This window comes from Catharus ustulatus, chromosome 1, assembly GCF_009819885.2.
Source record: "Catharus ustulatus isolate bCatUst1 chromosome 1, bCatUst1.pri.v2, whole genome shotgun sequence".
Lineage (NCBI taxonomy): Eukaryota > Metazoa > Chordata > Aves > Passeriformes > Turdidae > Catharus > Catharus ustulatus.
Window position 1 is genome coordinate 161,373,599 of NC_046221.1, and position 22,062 is coordinate 161,395,660.

General features: G+C 39.0%; 1 protein-coding gene across 2 annotated transcripts in view; it reads right to left on the minus strand.

Moving 5' to 3' along the window:
• Window positions 1–578: 578 nt before the first annotated feature.
• Window positions 579–22,062, minus strand: part of TSNARE1 (t-SNARE domain containing 1) — a 460,525-nt gene continuing 439,041 nt past the window's right edge. For both annotated transcript variants that reach the window (XM_033071250.1, XM_033071242.1), the window contains exon 14: window positions 579–1,555. The gene's annotated coding sequence lies outside the window, so the exon portion shown is untranslated. The remainder of the gene's footprint in view (window positions 1,556–22,062) is intronic.

Consider the following 22,062-nt stretch of genomic DNA (forward strand, 5'->3'; position numbering starts at 1 on the left):
CATCTCTGCAGGATTTGCCAAGTGTGCTGATGGGGGCAGTCTGCAGTTTGTGGTGGAGAGAAGAGGGGAGTTCTATTTCAGAAGCAAACTCTCTGTAGTAAGGTAAAGCTGTAGGTGTCATAATTTCTAATTTCATGCCAGCATGAAGCCTGGCTGGAGAAAAGGAAGCAGAGTATCACTCTATTCATTAGCTTTTCTTAATAGCAATTAATGAATATTTAATGTAACATCTAGCAATCCAGTTAGGCAGATTTTATATATCTAAAGAAAGGCCACCAGTAACCTGTGTTTCTTCTCCAAACCTGACTATGCTGATTTAAGAAGTTTCACAGTTTTGACCCTGAACGAGCTTAAGTACCTGCAAGATTTCTCTGAGCATTTTCTGTGCTCAACCTTTACTGATGAAAGACTGTGTCAGCTCTTTGGAAAGGGAGCATGAAACTGAAATCAGTGCAGGTGAGAATCCAGTTTAATGTTTGTTATTCTGTTCTAAAACGTCACGGTACCCAAAGCCCCATAACATATAGAGGTAATTTTTTTTATTTTTGGTAAGAAGTATTTTTGTCAAAAGGTTTTACTTTTCCCAAAGAGTAAAAAACATATAATTTTGTTGAATTTTCTTCAATAATTCCTATGGCATTTTAATTAAAACAATTTTTAAAATGCTTTATTTACTGAAGGAAAACTGCATTTATAATACATGACACATTTTAAGATGAATTTAAATGGCACTTTCAATCATATTGTCAGGAGAAAACATTGTGGATGAAAATGGAACAAAATCACAAATGTTGGTTACATTGAAACCTATTAAATGAAGCCTAAAGCAAGATTTGGCATTTTTCATGAGATATCTTGCTTGTTTGTTTTTTTTTAAAGGCCGCCAAAAAATCATAATAGTGTATTTTGTTTATTTGTCCTGCTCTTTCAGTGATGTTTCTCATGAATAAATATGGTTCTGTGCATACAGTGGGATCAAATAAGCATCTAATTGATGTGTTGTAAATGGCACATGTAATTGTGGAAGTGCTTAGCTCAGATCCAGCAGAGCAAATTCTAAAGCAGCAGTGCACAGTAGGGGAATCTGAGCTAAATTAATTTTTAAATGTACAGAAACAGTAACAAAAAAACAACCAACCAACAAAAAAAAAAAAAGAACCAGACAAGCATCTTGACATTCATGGTTTTAAATGAGCAGAATTGGAGATCAGGAGCATGATAAAAACACAAACAATAGACATGAATTAACAGCTATTTATCTCACAGCACATTGTAGAGCACATCTAGAGGCAAAGAAATGGAATTCCCCAGATACAAGGGACATGATTAAAATCTGTAACATAAAGTAAAACATGTCTATGATGAAGGGGGCAAAAATAGGCAAAATTATTCACAACCATACCAACACAGAGTATAAAACTTAGCTTTTCTTTCATACAATTAGTGCTTGTTGGTTATAGCAGGTTTAACATGACGTGATCAGTAATGCAGACATGGAGCCTGAATGTGCAATGCCTTGAGAATCCATTTCCACTTCCCAGGGTGACCACAGGCTCTGTAAAACCAAGAACAGCTGGTGAGTATTCACAGCATCCCCAGAGAATTTCTGTGCAGAGTTGTCACTGATGGAAGGGCGGCTGCTCCCAAAAGGCACAGTCAACAACGAAGCAGATTAAGCTCAGGAAAGTCTATTTTCACTGATTCCAGTCTAAGGTAATTGTGGAGGTGGAAGGGATGAGAAGACTGGGACAGATTACCCACAAAGATTGTGGACTCCTCATCCCTGGAGATGTTCAAAACCAGGCTGGAAGGGGTTGTGAATAACCTGGTCTAGGGAAAGATTCCCTGCCCATGGCAGAGAGGTTGGAATGAGGTGATCTTAAAGGTCCCTTCCAACCCAAATTTTTCCATGGTTCTGTGGTTCTATGACTGAGAATACAGAAGACACAAGTTCATCAAGAAAATACGGAATATAACCTGCTGTAGCAAGGAAAAAAGTAAATTTTGTGCTCTCTTCAATGTCAGCAGTTCCCATACCTAGAGAAAAGTGCATTTAGTTTTTAAAAATATATTTTTCTGCAAAATGGACAAAGAGTAGAAGACTGAGCATGACATTAGTGTACTTTGTAGGACATAATATAGATGAGAAATTTTATTGTTTCCCATTTTTCAATGCAATGAAAAAATGCAAACCTTAGGCACTTCCTCTGACTAGGAACAACTTGTAGGTGTCTAATTAGAGATTAAAATCATGTAGATATAAACCATACAATGTTTACACCATTCATGCAGACAGTTTATGGGAAAAAAAAAAGGGAGAGGGGATAAATTTTGATTAAAGACTGTTTTTCTCCAATTACTGTAAAAAAAAACTTCTTAAGAAAGACATCATCAGCAAATAGCATCTCCAAGATCAGCACTTAGAACTTCTGAGGTTACACAGGTTGTACTTTTGCACTCACCACCTATGAAACAGTCCTGTGTGTTTGTAGGAAGCATCACTATGAAATACATCAGCAGGCTTTTGTAGTATTTGTGTTTATTCTACCTCTACTTCCTCAGTGACTGTGTACACATGCAGTGTAAGAAAATCTAGTTAAACTTGTTATCCAGGGTGAGGAAAGGAATAAAAAAACTGTCATTATTATTACTGAAGACATAACTGATAACAACTTATTTTGTTTTTTTCTAATTCTTTTTAATACATGTGAAAGCCTTAGAAACACTGTTTTAATTATGCTTTAGTGCAAACCAACAAGGTGTTAAAATAAACCATGATCAGACACAAAGCAGCCAAATAGAGTCACAAACATATTTTCATTTAAGCTAATTTTTACACTGCTCATAATAAGATTGTTGAGATAATATTTTGAAACCAGATGTCCATGATGTGCTGTGCTGCAGATACAAAGCAGAGAGGAGGGTTCCTGCATTGTATTCACATAAACACCTCAAAGAGGCAATAGAAACACTAATGGCAAGGGTACCCTTCTGAAGATGACATTCATCCCAGCTCATTTAAGGTGTAAGCACCTCCATCTGAGAATAATGACTCCCAGGCTTCAGGTTTCTATTACAGTAATTACAGATCCAATCAATACAACCAAAGATTTTTAGGGTGGGGATCATTTGAATAAAGTAATCAACTCCATATTGGCCTAAATTTCACTGGCTGGTATTGAATTGCATTAACTGCAAAGGGATCTTCAGGATGACTTTCTCAGGTGCAGAAAAGTTCACTACTGACCTCTAAATTCAGCTGCACAAATTCAGCGGCCAAAGTCCTTTTAATGCTGCAAAAGGAGTTGCTCAAATCACTCACATAAAAAAGCTCTGGAAAGGTGATGGACACCACTAACCATTTCACTTTTCCTTCCACTTGGGAACTATTCCCACTTTTCTGTTTATTTAATATTTCACAGCACTTTTAAAGAGGAAAGGCTCAAAGGCGAACCCTGGAGGTCTCTTCCAACTCAAATCATTTTATGGCATTATAGAATCCTATCATATTTTTGCAAGTGCCAGACTGTTGGAGCCCTGGAAACTGGGAATTTTAGACTTTCTGTGCTGACAGGCACTGACCCCCAGGAAAACACTGATTTTGACCTGAGGCTGTGGGGAAGGCTTCCAAAATTGGATGATAAAACTGGGAACGTGAGTCTGTAGTTTGAATAGAAGCGCGAAATATCACATGGTGAAAAGTTAAGAATTTAAGATTTTAGAATATAATAATATATAAAAGGCCAGATAGAAGTTTTAGGGCAGAAGTTTCTTTCTTCTTCACCTTCTTCATGGATCTTGGTAGCATTTTGTAATTGGATAGAAGATTCTGCATTGTGGGTCACAAGTGATTAGTTATTGAGTTAAAAGGGAAAATAATTTAGGTGTTCATTCTTAATTGGACAGTTAAGCCTTAAAAAACCTTGTAGAAAAAGGACATGTTGCCATTTTTAGCTTGTTATCTCGAAGTGCTGTAGAACTCACTGTAACACAGACAAGAATTAATAAACATCTAAGTCCAAACACGAAATACTGTCTCTCAAACAATTAATTCCAACTGTGACTGAAAAAAAAATAAAACACAATGCCAGGCAACAACATTTACCACCTGTTCAAGTTACAGAATCCCAGAAGGGTGATTCTGGAGATGAAGGAGGGTGATCAGGGCTGTGTCCAGTTGGATTTTGAATAGCTCCAAAGTTGGAGGCTCCACAAGTCTCAGCAACCCATTTCCCAGTTTGGTCAATCTTATACTAAAAAAAAAAAACTAATAAAGTGTTTTCATATACTCAAGAAATTAATATTTTTCAGGTTGTGATCACTGCATTTTGACCTGCCAGTAGAAACCACTGAGAAGAACCTGCTTCTACTTTCTTTACCCCCCTGTCTCAGGTATTTATAGATGGGGAAGATCCTCCAGTGCCTTCCCCAGGCTGCAGTCCCAGCTCTCTCAGCCTCTCCTCATATGGCAGAGAGCTCCTTTGTTGGCACACACACACCCATGTCCAGGAGAAAAAGAACTCAGATCCTCTGGAGCTTGGACAGAATTCTCCAAGCCCTGGGATGTGGAGCACCCATGGGTTGGACATGAAACCAAACCCTATGACCAGCACAGGCCATTGCTCTTAGCTGCTGGAAATTCTGAATTTTGATTTGCAGGAAGGGAAAATATTTGACATTGCAAAAGCCATTTGAATGAGAAATAGGTAATGTACAGGCTTGGAATGCAACAAGAGAGATGATCCAGACACAAACTGGCTAAAATATATTCTGGGCCCAAAACCCCAACAGACTTCATATATGTTTCAGGTTTGCTTGAGGATAAAAATGAACTATGGTTACTGAGAGAGAGTTTGAGTTCTGTCATACTCTTAGGTTTCCATTAAAGATGGTTTTTCACTTTTTGGCTAGTAATAATTATTCTGAGTTTAGCAGCTCTACTAATGGACTATACAGTTGTGTCTTAGTTGCTGTACAAATAGAGAACTAAATAACAATCTTTACAAAGAAAGAAATTAAAATTGTTCTGGAATATATCCTAGGTATTTTTAATGTCTGGAAAACTTTACTGGTATAAACATGTCTGACTTGAGACATTGTCTGTCTTTATTTCTGTGAGTTGTTTCTATTATTTTCATAATCATTGAAAGGAAACAGATATATTTATCTTGAGTTTTTTTCTTCATGTATAAAAAGAGAGGCTCAATAAAAAAATGACCGTGCTGCTTCAGGATGGTAAAATTGTGCTTCTATGCAAGCTGACAGATCTCTTTACTGAGAACTGTAAAAACAGACTGTAAAGAGCTGCTCAGAGTGTGGTGGCTCTAAACTGCAGCAGGAACCTGAGGTGAGGATCCATCCCCCAGCCCTCCTTGGCTTCAGAGAAACATCTCTCCCTTCTTTGAGGTTTACAGTGTAGACTCTGCTCATTTATTTAGTCTGGGCTGTTCTGGCTGTGAATTAAAGAGGTGGTCTCAGGGGAAGATAAATTACCCAGAGTAATAAACTAATTTGTCCCTACCTGCTGTTGTTTCAGATCAAGTGAGATCTCTGTCTGGGCAAATATGAGGACGTGTATCACACTGTGTAAATGAGCTGTGATGACACAACCTTTGACATTTGCAAATTTATGTGGGTTTAAGACTTTCTCATAGATACAAATCTCAATGAACTTCTCTGTTGGAGAAGGCTCATCCAGATAAATCAGAGCCCATGACTGATAGTAGATGACCATTGTATATGCAGAGATTTTGGGCAGTTGAGTGCTTCTTTAAAAGTGTGAGACAATGGCAATCATTAGAAGCTGACTGAGATGATTGAAGGTGGCCCATGAAATTACCAAGTGGAATTCTGCACCAGTGAAAGGGGAGAGATGATCCAAAGCTCATTGAAGTCCCTGCAAACACTCTCACTGCCTTCATCCAGCCCTTTCTCTTTTTTCTAGCCTTTATCCAGCCTTTTTCCTTCAGGCTCATAGGAAGGTTCTTGCAGCTGCTCTGCAAAGTCATAGAATGAACAGATGGATTTTGGAGGTGAGCACTGCAAACACGGGCATGGCAGCAGCTCTCCAGAGTTATTTAAAGGCTCCTTCCCAACATGTCAAACTCAGGCAGGGAGGGAGCCTGTGCCCATGCTGGACCCTCAGCACACATTTCCTGATTTGCAGCTCACAGAAAAATGTTAAGCCCTTCACTTGATTTTGTCATTTTTTGTTTAATTCAGTTTTGTTTTTTCTTATTTTGATTTTTTTTCAATGTTCTGGTGAACCAGTTTCCAAGGCATTGCTGTCTTTTGATATTTTCAAACTGAAACCTTCCCATATGCAAATTTACAGCAATTAAGTCCATGTCACAACATACTTTATTTATGTGCTTTCCTCTGAAAGTGTTACATACCTTATAGTTTTAAATGCACATTGCAAAGTAGGTTCTAAATACCACAGAGTTGAAATCCTGCAACATCATCTCATTCATGATGTGAATGTAGAACCTGAATTAATCTGTAAGGCTGATAGTGGAGACAGAATCTTGTGACATGGGGATCTAAATTTTATATTTCTGAAACCCCTAAGAGAATATTAAAGGGAAAGCAGGAAATCTCTGGTTGTTCACATTTTTCTGGCTCTAGTTCCTTGTAGCTGCTAATATTCTGATTTTAATTTCCTGACAATATGGTAAATACACTTTCTTCTGTGTTCAGGATTCTGCAGATCACCAGCTTTGGACATCAACATCAAATTTATCCTAAGTCAGATAACCTTCCTCTGCAGTTAGGGTGCAATTCATGGAATAACTAATTTGAAATTAATCTCTTCCATCTGTGGTGGCAGGGAATGGCCTCTGACAACCCTTTCTGATCACGTTGATGAAGGTTTCAATGTGGGCCTGATATAACAGCTTTATTATATGCATAAATTTTAATTATGTATTTTCAGGATAGAAAAGAAAAAAAGAAAAAAAAAAGACATGGAAAGGAAGCAAAAGGTCACAATACTAAGAAAACCTGTGGTGCTTCCTGCCTCTTTGAAGCTGAAGTTAATCAGATAGCAGATTAGTCTGAGAATTAAAGTACTGACACTGTAAAACTTCCAGATCTTTAGCTGGGCTTTTTTCAAGTGCAGTACATGATGACGAGATTCTGCCTCCAGTAAAGCCTGTTGTTTCATCAGTTAAAGTTCATTTCTTTGTAGAATCCTTCCCACTAATTTTCTAGGGAAGTAAATGATGTCCACTTTTCATTACGGAATTTCTTCAGTGCACGAATGCCCACAGCAGGAAAGCTGCTGCTCTTATTGAGCCACACTGGTCATTTCTGCTTAGACTGGAGTTCTAACAGCAGCTTCTTAAAATAGGACAGACCTAATAACCCAGGAGTCTTCTGTCAGAAAAAAATGAGATGGCAGGGTGATGATACACCCCATGCAATATTGCTTAATATTCACTTACTCTTTTATTTCCCTTGTGCTTTCTCTTAATGGCACCAATGGCTCCCAGAAGCCACCTTTGATCCTTTGATTCAACTTCACTGAAATAATTTCTTTTTCTGTTTAGAAAGATGCCCCAGTAGAAATCCAGATCCTTTGAAAGTCTAGAGTATTTTTTGGACCTGATATGAAATTCTTCAAATTTGGCAGCTGCAGATCATTGTTAAATAGGAGTTTTAGATAAAGATACTAATGCAAGTGCATGAGCATCTTTCAAGGACCACCACAAGAGCATAGATGTGTTTTGTGGAAAGTATGGGTTAACCTTAAAGCAAAACTAAATCAAGGAATTAGATGATACTGGGAACAAAACACAACAAAACCCCAGCAACAAATCCCAACCCCATACTCCAGGCACAGTTTGGGGGTCCAAGAAAGATGTTGTCTACCTCAGTCACTTCCTTGGGATTCACTACACTAAAAGAAATCCCAAATATTTTCCATCTTGGTGTTTGAAGTCAGTTATGTGCCCGGTGGGAATTTACCCCTGTCTGACCCCTAAAGATTTGTCTTAGCAGTGCACAGAGCATGGTAAGAATTTTAAGGAACGTGCAGCTGGTAATCATAAACCTGTAAAAAAGGTCTGCAGCAGTTCAGAATTTGCACCTGGGAGGCAAAGCTGCAGAAGATGACATAATAATGGCAAGAGATATAATAGGTGATTTCACATTTCAGAAGTGAATATTGCTAGCTGAACTTGGGGGATCATGAGAAAATTCATTTCACAAAGGTGGAATGCCCAGCGCCTGGGAGGTGACACGTAATGAATTAGAGTAATTTTGCCCAACCTGTTAAAAACAAATGCTGTTATAGAAGTAGCAGGGCCATTTGCATAAAGATTTTTAAATTACCTGATGTTGAATATGTGAAACATCGGGTAATGACATTGCAAACTCAGCTCTGATTAAATGGCAAGTGAAGAGCGAATCTCAGCAGCATTGTCTTATCACATTAAAACAAGGGGAAAATCTATTTATGAGTGAGCTGACCTCATTTTTCCTCTCACAACCTGCTGTGCAGAGTTTGGTATGATTGAAAAGTCATTGCATAGCTCTTTAACATGACAATGTTTAATCCAATAAAAAGTTCCTTTTCAACTTCCAGCACCTTTTGGTTTTTTGGTTTTTTTTGGATGATACAGTTGATGTAAGCACTGAATGTATTTTTTTGAGGATGTGTGAGGTTTAAAATTTGTGTTCTAACAAGTTTTCACATAAAGTTCTGACAGGAAACCCCAGGAGCTACCTGAAGCACAGACTTCATGTCTGTGCTGCAGAAGGTCAGGAAAGAGAAATAATCTAATCCACTTAATAATAATAAGGCCTTGCTTCTTCTCATGGACACAAGTCTTTGGAAGATGCTTCCTCCAAAGAAATTTGTACTTATTTTTTTAATATTACTTTTCTTGTAGTCACCCTGTTTAGCCTGGAGAAGAAGGAGGCTGAGGGATGACCTTACTGCTTTCTACACCTACCTGAAAGGAAGCTATAGTGATGTGGGTGTAAGCCTCCTCTCCCAGGTAACAAATGACTGGAGAAGAGGAAATGGTGTCAAGTTGTGCCAGGGAAGGTTTAGAGCTGATATTTAGAGAATTTCTGTCATGGAAAGGGTTGCAAAACAATGGAACAGGCTGCCCATGGAAGTAGTAGGGTCTTCATCCCTGGAAGTGTTTGTGAAAATGTGTGGATATGCACCTGAGGACAGTTTAACTCAATGACCTTAGAGGTCTTTTGGAACCTTAATGATTTTATGATTCTACTTCTCAAAAAAACCCATCCTTGTCATTTGGGATTCCCTTCATAACATCCCAATAACAAACTAAAGAAATTTATCTGTAACCATCTTTTTCTGAGGTCTGAGACTCAGAAGAGTGAGGCTTGAGGTACAGAGGAGAGCTGTGACTTTATTTTGTTGCCTTGACAAAATGGTTAAAATTTCCAGCAAAGTGTGATCTAAATCTAAGTGACTGGCTAAGAAAATACCATTGGTTGTTGTTCATCCATGGGTTCACTTAACAATTTAAGCTGCAGTAAATTTGCTCAGCTGAAAGATGATTCTGTGAAAGAGGCCACATCTCTTCTGGTCTGAGCAGCCACTGCCTTTCCCTAGCAAGACAGGGCTCAGATTTTTGGCAACTTCTGTAGGTGTGGAGGGAGGAAGGAGAGAGAAAAGCAGCTTCATAAATATGTGGAATTATTCTGGGAAGCACTCAGGATAATGTAAAAAACAAGGGACATAAAACACTGGCCAGCTGAGACACTGAGAGAGATTAGATAGCAGACCTGGCAAGTCATCCATTTGCACCAGCGTGGCAAATCTTGGGGTTTTTTTGGGAATAAGCAGAGTTACTGGCACTTGACTTTCATCTTGGATAAAGTGTCAGGATGAAAAACGCTGACTTATGTTAAAATGTGTCTGGTTGCAGGACAGATTCAAGGAGATGGATGCTTAAGCATCCCGTACAACAGCCAAGGATGCAAATCTCTGAGTGCCCATCCAGGGCCTCGTTACTATTCCACCATCTGAGATCCTGCCATGGGGAAATACCAGGCTTTCACCTTGCAGCTGCTTTTAACTACAGAGCAAGCAAATCACAGCTGTAAAAGGTGACAGAAACCCTTAAATCCTCATTCACGTGTTACTGGAAATAAACCTTAAGAAAGCCCACAGAAGACACAGAAAATGGTTGGCATTAAACTCTTCCAGCTAAGGGAGCAGGAACTGCACGCTCCAGTTTCCTAGTGGAAGAATAACGTGGTTTGTGCAGAACTAGAGAAAATGAGAGCTGAAAAGGTTCCCCATCAGGAAAGAAAAACACACTTGCATAGCAAAAGTTGCTGTGTCACACACTGATGGGTGTTTTCAGAGCAGCAGCAATGCATATTTAAACACAAGAAGTATCTTCCTCAGACAATTTTCTAAAGACTATTTAACTATGAAGGAAACAAAACTGTTTTTTAGTCAATGAGGACAGAGATGGAATGGATAAAACTCTTAAAACTGGAAATAGGACTGCAACTTACAACGTTTTCATTAAGAACAGCACTGGAAATAAATTGCTGCAAAGAAAGCTAATTAAAAAGGAACTAATAAATTCTATAGATGTAAATATAATGCATTTATTTCATCCATCTGGGCTCTAGATGTTGTTAACTCTGGGTGATGCTGGTTTTACATACATATGCTGGTGTTATTCCTACAGATGGTGCCAGGGCTGAGGCACAGGATGGAAGGAAGCTTCACATGTTTGCTTACACTCTAGCAGTCAGTGCTGGATTAATGCAAACCCTAATCCCATCAGAAAAGAGATATTTCAGTAGACACCAGGGAGACTAATGCAGCTGATCCCTGCTTAGACCAGGAAAATGCACATATGTCAGGGATTTCACTCTGATATTTGTAGATAACCTTGATAAATCTTTTGGACACCTCCTCATTTGGACCTTAGTGGGCTGTTCATAAATAAGGGTAAAAATAGCTGAGTTGACTTTCCTTTTGATCTCTTCTAACATTCTTCCAGTGTAGGTGGGTGAAATACTCTGCCTAGTGGATGTTTATTCCCTTTTCTACTGCTCCAGATGAGTCAATGTGGAATATTATAGATTAGATTCTTTTCATTCAATTCATTTTAATTCAAATGCTCCAGATCAACACAAATCACTCTCATTTCTCTTTAGAGAGGAGAGAGGACAGTCTGGCTCATCCTTAATGAAATTATTCAATAGCTAAAAAAAAATTTTAAATCTATGGATTAGCCTGAAAGGGAACATCAAGTGACAAGTTTAGGTTTAGTTGTCTAAATTTCTATGACATTAATCTCATCTTTTTTAGATATTTTAATTCTGAAACAAATATTTCTGTATAACCTTATTTTGTTCACAGGTTTTCATGGTTTGCCTTATATATTTTTTTGTATAAATAAATTTTCAGTGACCAGATAGACGAGTGTTACAACGACTAGTATCAAAAAAAAGCTTTTATTCATAATGTGTCCTTCCTTCCTTCCTTCCTTCCTTCCTTCCTTCCTTCCTTCCTTCCTTCCTTCCTTCCTTCCTTCCTTCCTTCCTTCCTTCCTTCCTTCCTTCCTTCCTTCCTTCCTTCCTTCCTTCCTTCCTTCCTTCCTTCCTTCCTTCCTTCCTTCCTTCCTTCCTTCCTTCCTCCCTCCCTCCCTCCCTCCCTCCCTCTCTTTTTTTTTTTTTTTAATATACACACAAAGTGTTCCCATTTTCATATGGAATCCAGATTATCTTCATTTTCTTGAGCAGCATTATTGGAAATAAGCATAAGTCTCAACTCTCATGTTAGATGCTACTGGGACCCATCTAATGAAAACCTCATAAATTCTTTAGTTACTGCATGGATACAACTCCCATCTTGTTTTCCCCATCATGTCCTTCATGCACAGAAAAGAAATCCTGTCCTCCAATATGTATGTTCCCCTGCCATCCCCACCAAAAATAAATAAAATAAAACCCACAGGTTGAAGGGAAGAATAGAAAAATATTTCAAAGAAAGAACTCCGAGTTACTAAGCAAGAAACAATGTCAGAACTCCCTGAGCAGGAAATAATCAGAAGCTTGGACAGTGCCTGAGGGAATGTTTTATGTACGTAATTTGTTATTACTCTTCCTTGGGTGCCTGTTCATGGGTGCTGCTGGAGAGAGTGAAGGGATGAAATATTATTTTGTGCTGGCCAGGCTGGATGTCCTAACATTCCCCAAATCAGCTGTGTCAGATTTATCAGGGTGCTGCATCCATTAAAAACTCCCTGTTTATTATCTCTGCTGGGAAGAGCAGCACTAAAGGGATTATGTAGAGCTCCAGAAGTGTCTCCATTTTCTTTTGGAAAGAAACAGGAGTTTGTTGGGGAGGGAAGATAATCATGAGCAGTCACTGAAGAGTCAGTTAGACATTATCTATTCTGCATCATGCCTCTGGTTCCATTTCTGGGAGCAGAAATGATTAAGATTTTACTTACTCCTTAGCATGTAGTGCTATAAGGGATTAAGAGAGAAAAGAGGGGAGATGAAGTATTTAAGGGCTCCAGTAGACACAGAGAAAGCTTTTGGGTATCAAAAAAGCCTTTTTACTGCTCAAATCTATTAAACAAGTGGAAAGGGAGGAAAAAAAGGGATATCTGTTTAAGTATTTTTAGCAGATCTTGGATCTACAGTGACTGAGGTGTTTGACATATTTAACATAAAAGTGAAAAGCTAATGCAGACAAAATACAAGATAGCAAATTCCAGGCAGTTACTGTGGATCCATGGAATAAATAGAGATTTTTGAGTTTTCTTTATGTCCCTGCAGTTGTTTGAAAAGCAGAATAATTTTGGTAGTTGATGCACAGCCTTCTCTGTCCAGCACAACCAAGGTCTCCAAGACAATGGCATTTAGCAATGAATTTTGGGACTTCCCATGGACTTTTTCAGAGGGCTTTTACTGCATATCATATTTAACAGGACTGAACAGAAGCCTTCATGTCCCCACATGCACCAAGCCAGTGGAGATGCTTTCCCCTCAGATACTGAACTTTCCTCTTAACAAGAATGACAGCAACACTGAAAAAACAAGTACAATCAAACTAAAAAAAAATCAAAGGCATAATATTTATTGTCCTTCACCTGCAGCTGGCAGCAGCTGGAACAATCAGAATAAACTCAAAGCATATCTTGCCAAGTGTCTCTTTAGATATCTTTTGCCCTCACTGCACTGGATTCCTAGACTGGAATTCCTTCTTTGGAGGTGGCAAATTCCTGCAAGGTGACACCTCAAAGCACACAGTTCCTCTCTGTATTTCCCCTATGTAGTGCAGCTGCATCTGGAAATGAAGAACTCCTCCTCCTCTGCAGCAGGTGGAGCCCAGAGCACACCCTTGTCTGCAGCAGCACTGATGAAGTTGGAAAGATTCCTCCACAGTAGGGGGGATCACATACATTTGGGAGACCACTTTTCCTGTTATCCCCAACTCTGAGGATGAAGGAGAAGTGGATCATTATGAGAAGGACACGAACACTCATTGGAACATGTCAGGTTGTGATTTAGACCAGCTTCATCTTTGTTCTTTGGTGAGGAATAGTAAATATTTTAAGGGGAAACCGAGATGCCACTTAAAAAGCACTTACCTAATTAAACCTCAAGTGCAGGAATCTTTATTCTGCAGAGCTGCACTCTGTGATGCTCAGCACCTCAGGCTGTACCTCAGCCATATGGCATTTTAATAGGCACTAGCAGAGGGAGCCCTTTTTATATTTTAACAGATGGGTGCAAGCTACCGGGGTTGGAGCAGGGGGCAGAATGAAAGAAAATGTAAGGAAAGAGAATAAAGAAAAAGACAAAGTTCAAAGGATGAATTCTTATTGAACTCTCCTACTCCTGTTCAAAACAGCTTGAGGTCTTGCTTCTTTCCTAGAAGGAGCTTCTCTTGTTTCCAACTCAGACTCAGTGATCACAAACCATTTCACAGCAGATTTACCGTGTGAGGCATTGTCCTTGCAGCAGAAATGCCACTGCTGATTTCAGAGTCTGCTGGCACAACAAATGCTTGCATCAGTTTAGGAGCAGGATTAAAGCTTTTATAGTGTTTCTTCTGCTGTTCCTGTGCCCCTGCATATTACAGTCTCAACAAGTTTGGGCTGTGTCAGAAAGTGACTGAAAACCTCAGAAGGCAAAGTCAGTGCAGAGCACGTTGCTGAGGAAACAGGATAAAGAGAATCCAAGAAAAGAGTCAGAAATGAGAGGCCTATGTGAAAATAACTGATTTATTGAAAATTCAGCTTTCAGATAGGTCCTGATCTTGAGGCCAAAAAGACCAATGGGATCCTGGGGTGCATCAGGAAGAGCATTGCCAGCAGATTGAGGGAGGAGATCCTGCCCTGGTGAGGCACATCTGGAGTGCCCTGTCCAGCTCTGGGCTCCTCACAACAAGGCAGGCATGGAGCTCCTGGAGCAGGTCCAGGGAAAGGTTATGAAGATGATGAAGGGACTGGAGCATCTCTTACAAGGAAAAGCTGAGGGAGCTGGGGCTGTTCAGCCTTGAGAAGAGAAAACTGAGAGGGAATCTCATCCCTGTCTGTGTCTGCAGGGAGGGTCAGAGCAGGGAGCAGGCTCTGCTCCTGGTGCCAGCAATGGGACAGGAGGAATGGTCAGGAACTGATCCCAGGAAGTTCCACCAGAACATGAGGCAGAACTTCTTTAGTGTGCAGTGACTGAGAACTGAACTCATTGTCCACAGGGGGTGTGGGGTCTCCCTCCCTGGAGATATTCCAGCACTGTCTGGACACAATCCTGTGCTCTGGGATGGCCCTGCTGGAGCAGGGAGGTGGCACCAGGTGACCCCACTGTGGTCCCTTCCAGCCTGACCCCTTCTGTGGTTCCATGTGATCTGCTAAGACTGTGGTTTTAATTGCAGCAATTTTTACTCAACAAACCAGACTATCAGCCAAAGGGACCATAGTGCTAAAGGATTATTATTCCGTTTACATTGTGGTTGCTGCACAGTTTAATATTTCTTAAATCTGTTTGGATGGCTGCCATTTCACAGCTTTGTTGTCTCACCCAAAATGTTGTGTGATGCCTGTCACACCTTCCTATCTTTCCTTGACTGTACCTCCATAAACACCATTCCTTTCATCATTTGCATTTGTTTCCCACTTCACAAGGTGAGTTTAATTTATCCCAAAAGGCCTGTGGCAAGCTTTTACCCTCTGGGGATTGATAGGGACCCCATTTTAGGGAGCTCTAATGCAGAGTGGCTGCATCATTCAACATGGCACTGCAGATAATTCTGTCTGCTGATATTCCTGCACCAATTCTGGGACTGCATCGCCCAGGGTGAAGCACCTGCAGCAGCTCAGATATCCTTCTGCAAGGGTACACAACATGCAAAGTATTTAATGTGTGCTCTTGATAAAACACTCTCTGTGTTACCTTGTTCTATAAAAACTGCAAATCCATGAAATGTAGTATTTATTTAATCAGTAATTTTTCTCTATTTGTTCTATCTTCCAGTGTCCATCAGTGTACCATAAAAAACAATGTTCTGTGAATGTGTTCTCAGAGCATTAATTCCTTTATTGAGAAAATCTCTTGTTATTTTAATCCTCCATCTGAATTTCATATGAAGAAAATTATAATTAATGTAGAGTTTTTATTTTCATTATTATTCATCACTCCCTGAAATACTTCAGTGTTTTAAAAAGGCAAATCTGGATGTTTCCAACAAAGCACATATTTCATATCAGATACTACCAAATTTTAACTACAAGAAACAATAAATGGAAATGTGTTAAAATGTTTATGTGTATTTTAAATGGTATTTCTCAAACTATCTGTAGATCTATGTCAGATTTGAGTACCTGTGTGACAAAATTAGATCTACTCATGGCTGTCACATTGGAAGGTTTTTTTTAATGGGCCTAGCAGGTCATGCCAGCCATGACATCAAATTTTATTTTAGAACATTATCAATTCTTATATTAAATTTTCCTTTTATTTAACACATTGCATACTTTTGACTGGAACTACCTGGTTTATATGTTTAGGGGTTTTTAAATTTTTTTTTCCTATGTGGCTAGGCCTTTTGTTTGTCAGGTTTTACCCAATAATTGAGAAGTAATTGTCATGGATCAGCTGTCCACAGGGGTAAGATATTCTAAGTCCAGCATGGGATTCATGCAGTCAATAACAGAGTTTCAGCAATGCACCTGGTTTTTTTTTGTGTGTTTTGGAAATGCCTTTATTTTATTTTGGTGTGTGGGTTTTTTTTGGGTTTTTTTGGGTTTTTTTTGAGGGGGATTTTTTAAATGGATCTTTTCTAGCCACTCCAAAACTGTGCAAACTGAAAGGAAGAAGCTCTTCCAACTTGAAAGTGGGAAAACAGCCGTGATGAACCCTCTGTTAGGAAAATGGAAAGTGCTGCACCATCTTTGGGAAGTTGGTTGTAAAACTGCTGCAAACACTCTGAGTCTGGTTCTCACATTAGGAACATTTTGTGCTTAATGTAATTCAGTTTATGGCCCCAATGCACTGCAAGAATGGTGTAAATTGGTGTTAAAGTTAATGAGAATTAGGCCTAGGGAGTCTAATATTTGCTTTCTACAGTGTTTGAAATTACTTCTGTTATTTTATAGCAATGTTTAAAAGTCAGCACAGAGACATTATAAACACAAAAACTTGGGTCATATCCATCCATCCATCCATCCATCCATCCATCCATCCATCCATCCATCCATCCATCCATCCATAATGAATGCACTGCAACATTTGATACAGAGTCTAAGCCTTGATTTAATTACAAGTGGGATTCATTTGGCCTTTTAAATGCAGATGTGGAAAGAGCACTTTCTCTAAATCCATCTTTTTCAATCATTTTAAACCGTCAACACTTTATTCAAAGGCAAAAGTTTTCATGAGCCTCATTTCACATTTCTTGTGTGAGTAAAAAATGATGCAAGGATAACAATGATAAACGCAAATAGTGTATCATGAATAAGTTTCAAAATGCTGACAGAAAATATTTGCCCTTGCATGAAAGAAATGCTTTGGGAAAACAGAAACAGAGATTTCCTTTACCTTCAAATGCAATAACCTTTTTAATGACTTGGGAGCCATCTGACTGTTTGTTATGAAACTCTCTGTTTCTGCTTATGTAGGGATTTTGTTTATTATTATGGTGGTATTTGTCTTTCTCTATCCAAAATTGGTTGGTGCCCAAAGGAAAGCATTAAAAAAGGATTCACAAATTTCTGATATTTCATCATTTCAGTTATATTTTAGCAAATATTCAGATCTCTGAGGTACCCTCAGAGCTGTGTTTTGCAGTGGTGTTATATTTCTATGAGGCTGGAGAGAAATATCACAGAAATCCAAGAATACAAATGCATTGTTCTTTTTAGGAGGAAAAATCTGTATGACTACAAAAAAGCAATTGCAATCCATGCAGATACTTTTTGTATTTTCTTACTAAAAATGATCATTTTTATATAGACCAAAATAAAACAAAATACTTTAGAGTATATTTAGTGCCATACACTATTTGAAGACAAAGGGCAGGAAATAAAACTTAAAAATTGATGAAACAAGGGGAAAAGGCCTCAAGTTGTGCCAGGGCAGATTCAGGTTGGATATTTGGAAAAATTTCTTCACTGAAAGAGTGGCTAAACACTGGGACAGGCTGCCCAGGGAAGTGGTGGAGTCACCATCCCTGGAGTATTTAAAAGATGTGGCACTTGTGAAATGGTTTACTGGGCACTGTGGGATTCAGTCAGGGGTTGGATCTGATGACCTTTGAGGGTTTTTCCAACTGTGATGATTCTGTGATTCTATGATTTAATACAAGGGTTCCGAATATTTCTTGGAAATTAAGCCACTAAACAGAGATCAGTATTCAACTGACATGGCAAAGGAGGTGTCCTATTCTTTCATAAACTTAAAGTACTCTTATTTTCTGAAATTTCACTGATATTCATGGTGTCTCTATGTATAGAAATCCTGCTGAAGAAAAATTTTTTACATGGGCTATTTATTTAGAATAACTGAAAATGGGAGAAAATGTCTCATGGGAATCTCTGCAAACTTCATTGACGAAATTATATGCTCCAGGCTTGAGGTTTCTTCTGGATAATTAAAAAAGGACACATAGCAATCCCAAATCCAGTAAAGAAAAGATCACATTCAAAATATCACCTCCAAAATGCTTCAAAGTATAGTTCAGAAAATCATACAAAGGCTTTATATAATTCTTTAACATGAAACAGGAGAACATGTTTTGAAAACTCAAGAAATTCTGACTCACTACTCACAGAGTTTGAAATCAAAACACACATAAATATAATTTTTATCTCAGGCTAATTTTTTGGGGTAGTCATTATGGAGGATGTCTTAATAAAGGATTTGAAGAGGAGTGGGGAAATAGATTTCCTTCTCTTTCCCTATCCAGGGATCTAGAAATGACAAGGTGCACTTACTACCTTAAAAAAACAAAGGCTGACAATTAATGTTTCTATTTCTAAGCTGGTGTAATTTTGTCCCTTCCAGTATGCATTAATTAGCTCTGGAAATGCAAAACATGTTTGTGTAACTTTGTGGATTCTCATTTTCTAAACTTTGCAATCAGGAGGACAGAAACTCCTATTAATGCTAATCTTTTTGCTTAATGATTTTCTCTTTTGTTCTTGTTTCTTTGTTTGCTTGTTTTGTTTTAAAGGACTGCTGGTGGAAGAACTACACTTTGTAGAATCTGTTTCTTAAGCGAATAGAGGGATTTCCAAACTCTGTAAAATCACACTTCTTATGGTAAAGGAAGAGAGAAAAAAGGACAGTTTGCTGAATCAAATTATCCTTTGAAAAATTCAGAGCCACATCAGCTACCCTCAACATCAGCAGAACATCACATTTCAACATAACCATAAAAGATTCAAGAAAAAAGAAAAAATCTAAATATTCCATCACCAGCACATCCTTCTCCTTCTGCCATATGCCACTTCCCTTCTCCCATTTGCATTCAAAAGCCTTCTACTGCATTGCCTTCGTATCATAATTGGGGAAGAGACCTCAGAAGAGATGGCTTGCAAGGCAAACATCTGTCACATGTTGGGAGCGCCTTTGTGGAGCTGGCAGCTCCTTTGAAGGTGCAAGTCCTGTTTCTGCTGCTTTCTCTTGCTTGCTCACACTGTACCATGAAGCCTTGAACCCCTGCATTTTTAGACCATGGACTCTAAATATGAACTGTGTTCACAGAATAATAGAATCAGAATGGTTTGGGTTGGAAGGGACCTTAAAGATCATCTTGTTCCTACTCCTGCCATGGGCAGGGACAACTTCCACTGTCCCAGGTTGCTCCAAGCCCCATCCAACCTGGCCTTGGACACTGCCAGGGATAGACCAGCCACAGTTTCTCTGAAAAACCTGTGCCAGGGCCTCAGCCCCCTCACAGGGAAGCATTTTTTCCATTATACCATCCAAACCTTTCTGTCGGTTTGAAACCACATGTTCTACAAATTTTACAAGCCGTGTCTGAACATAAACGAAAACTCACTGGGAAGTTGAGCTGTCTCTGAGGAATAGAGCTCCCTATCTTGTAACTTTTGTTTATGGGATGGGATGGGATGGGATGGGATGGGATGGGATGGGATGGGATGGGATGGGATGGGATGGGATGGGATGGGATGGACAGCAAAACACAGAAGGACCTCATGGAATTTGAAGTGAGAAACTGGAAAGTCCAGGTCTCACTTAAGTGTTATACAGTAGAGAGCACTTAGAATGATCAAACAAGCTTTAGTGATGTTCTGCCGAGAGGTACTGACCCCAAAATTGATTTAGGATCATGGAATATCTCAAGTTGGAAGGGACCCATACTAAAACTAAACCATCTGACTAAAAGCTTTGTCCACACCTTCCTTGAGCTCTGACAGACTTGGTGACAGGACCACTACCCTGCTGAGTCCAGCAAATGACCCCACTCTCAGTGAAGGACCTGAAAATGTCTTTTATCCTGATGGAAAACCCTCAAATCCTGCTGGATGAAGATGTGCTGTGGCTCACTGGGTTTCCTTGAAGGCTATAAATAAATGCAAATTGTGGGGTGCTTTCCTCTTCTTTTCATAAAACATTTGGAAGGCAGAGAGAGCAGACCGTCTAATTTTCTGTTTTAACAGTGGCTTGTTATAGATGAAGCCATTAGGAACAATTAAGTGATAATGCTGAACATTTTAATAATGGAATTAGAAACCTGAGAAAGTACAGGAAATGTATAATCTACGTAATTTGGGTCCCAATTCACCCAGTTCTGCTGCTGCTACTGCTCTGTGTAGCTTCATCACAGCAGACTGTGTGATCTCTTTGACCTCTACATTGGCACAGTGAGCAAGACTTTTGAATTCAACTTCATTTTTGGGAATAAATAAAAACTCCTCAGATTTTAATATTAAATCCAGTTGGTAATGGGCTGGATTGGGTTTGTGTTCAGAGAAGAAAGTAACATTTTCCAAAATCACAAAAAAAAAAAAAAAATCAAGAAAAAGGAGACAACAAAAACATTATTTACAACTTGGAATTAATTTTTTTTAATATATAACTCAAAGTCCTTTTGACTATTGAGTCAGTAATCTTGTAATGATGGGAAAAATGTGTCACAGAATTACTATCTTTTTTATCCCTATTCTAGTAGCTGCAGGTACTGTGATCAGCCTTAGTGGAGTGCAGGACAGGGATCTCTGGGCTGTTTTAGATCTTTTAGAAGATGCACACAAGTTCAGTTTTTTATTTCAGCTCTGAAAAAAAAAAAAGGAGTTTGGTTTCCTGTGTCTGCAGCATCACTCAGTCTGGCACCAAACACCAGCCAGCTGCAAAGTTCATTAAAAAACAATATCCTATCATAAATGGTTATATCAACACCCAAGCTGAAGCCAGCCAGCCATGGGACTTTTTTTCTTTTTTTCCGTTTGTTTATTTTTTTTTTTAAACAGCAAAACAACAACGACACAAAAAGACACAAATTTAGTCAGATGAATATTTCATCACCCAGTTAACTTCTCCACTTTGAACACAAATTGATGCTTCAGCAGGACTACAAGGCAGGCAGCCACCTACAGAACTTCCCCAGGCAGAAATCATATGTACTTTTTGAAGTTAAACAGAAATAAGACATTGACAATTTTTTTCCATTTTGTTCCCCTAATTGCCAGACAAAGTGCAATTTTCTGTTCTGTTCTATCAACCAGATGCCCTTGTCATCCCCCATCGTGCTGCAGTAATGGAACTTGACGTCCTCTTTGTTGTTCCTCGCTGCATTTGTGTGACTCACTGCTCAAAATAAAAATGTACTAAGAATACCAAAGGTTGTTGTCATAGAATAGTTATGAAATTCCTTTCATCTAGTTGCTTTCAGTTTGTTGGTTTTTTTTTTCAGTGCTGGGACTTTTGAAGTTGTCTTGATATGCTGTGAGCACTCAGCCATGGGGTTATGTACCAGCCAACACATCAGTTTTCAGCAGAAATCCTGCTAAATATACTTTTCCAAGGTACTTTGGCACCTAAAGAACCAAGTGCAGACCTGAGCAAAGTTCCTAAAGATGTGAAAGCTTCAAGATTGCTTTTGAATACTTTACTCCGTTGAAAAGCTGTCCAGAAATGACAAATGGCCACAAATTACCCCAGAGCACTACAAATCAGCTGCAGTTGTGGTGCTCACCACTCAAGGCATTGGAGCATCACAAAAGGTTAAAAAGAAAGGAAGGAATTGTGCCATTGCTTCTTGAAGCCAGGACACAAAGGTGAGTGCAAATAGGAGAAATTCCTTACATTTGTTAAGAATAAAGAAAATAAATCAGCCATTCTATGAACTGCTTTACAGCTCCACAGCCAGTAAAAACTTCAAACCAACTTTTGTTTGTGAGGCCAGTCCAAGACTGAGAGAGAAATTTCACTTGGAAAGATAATGACACGCTGAAAAATGGAATGGAATGGAGTGGAGTGGAATGGAATGGAGTGGAATGGAATGGAATGGAATGGAATGGAATGGAATGGAATGGAATGGAATGGAATGGAGTAGAATGGAATGGAACAAAATGAATTGAA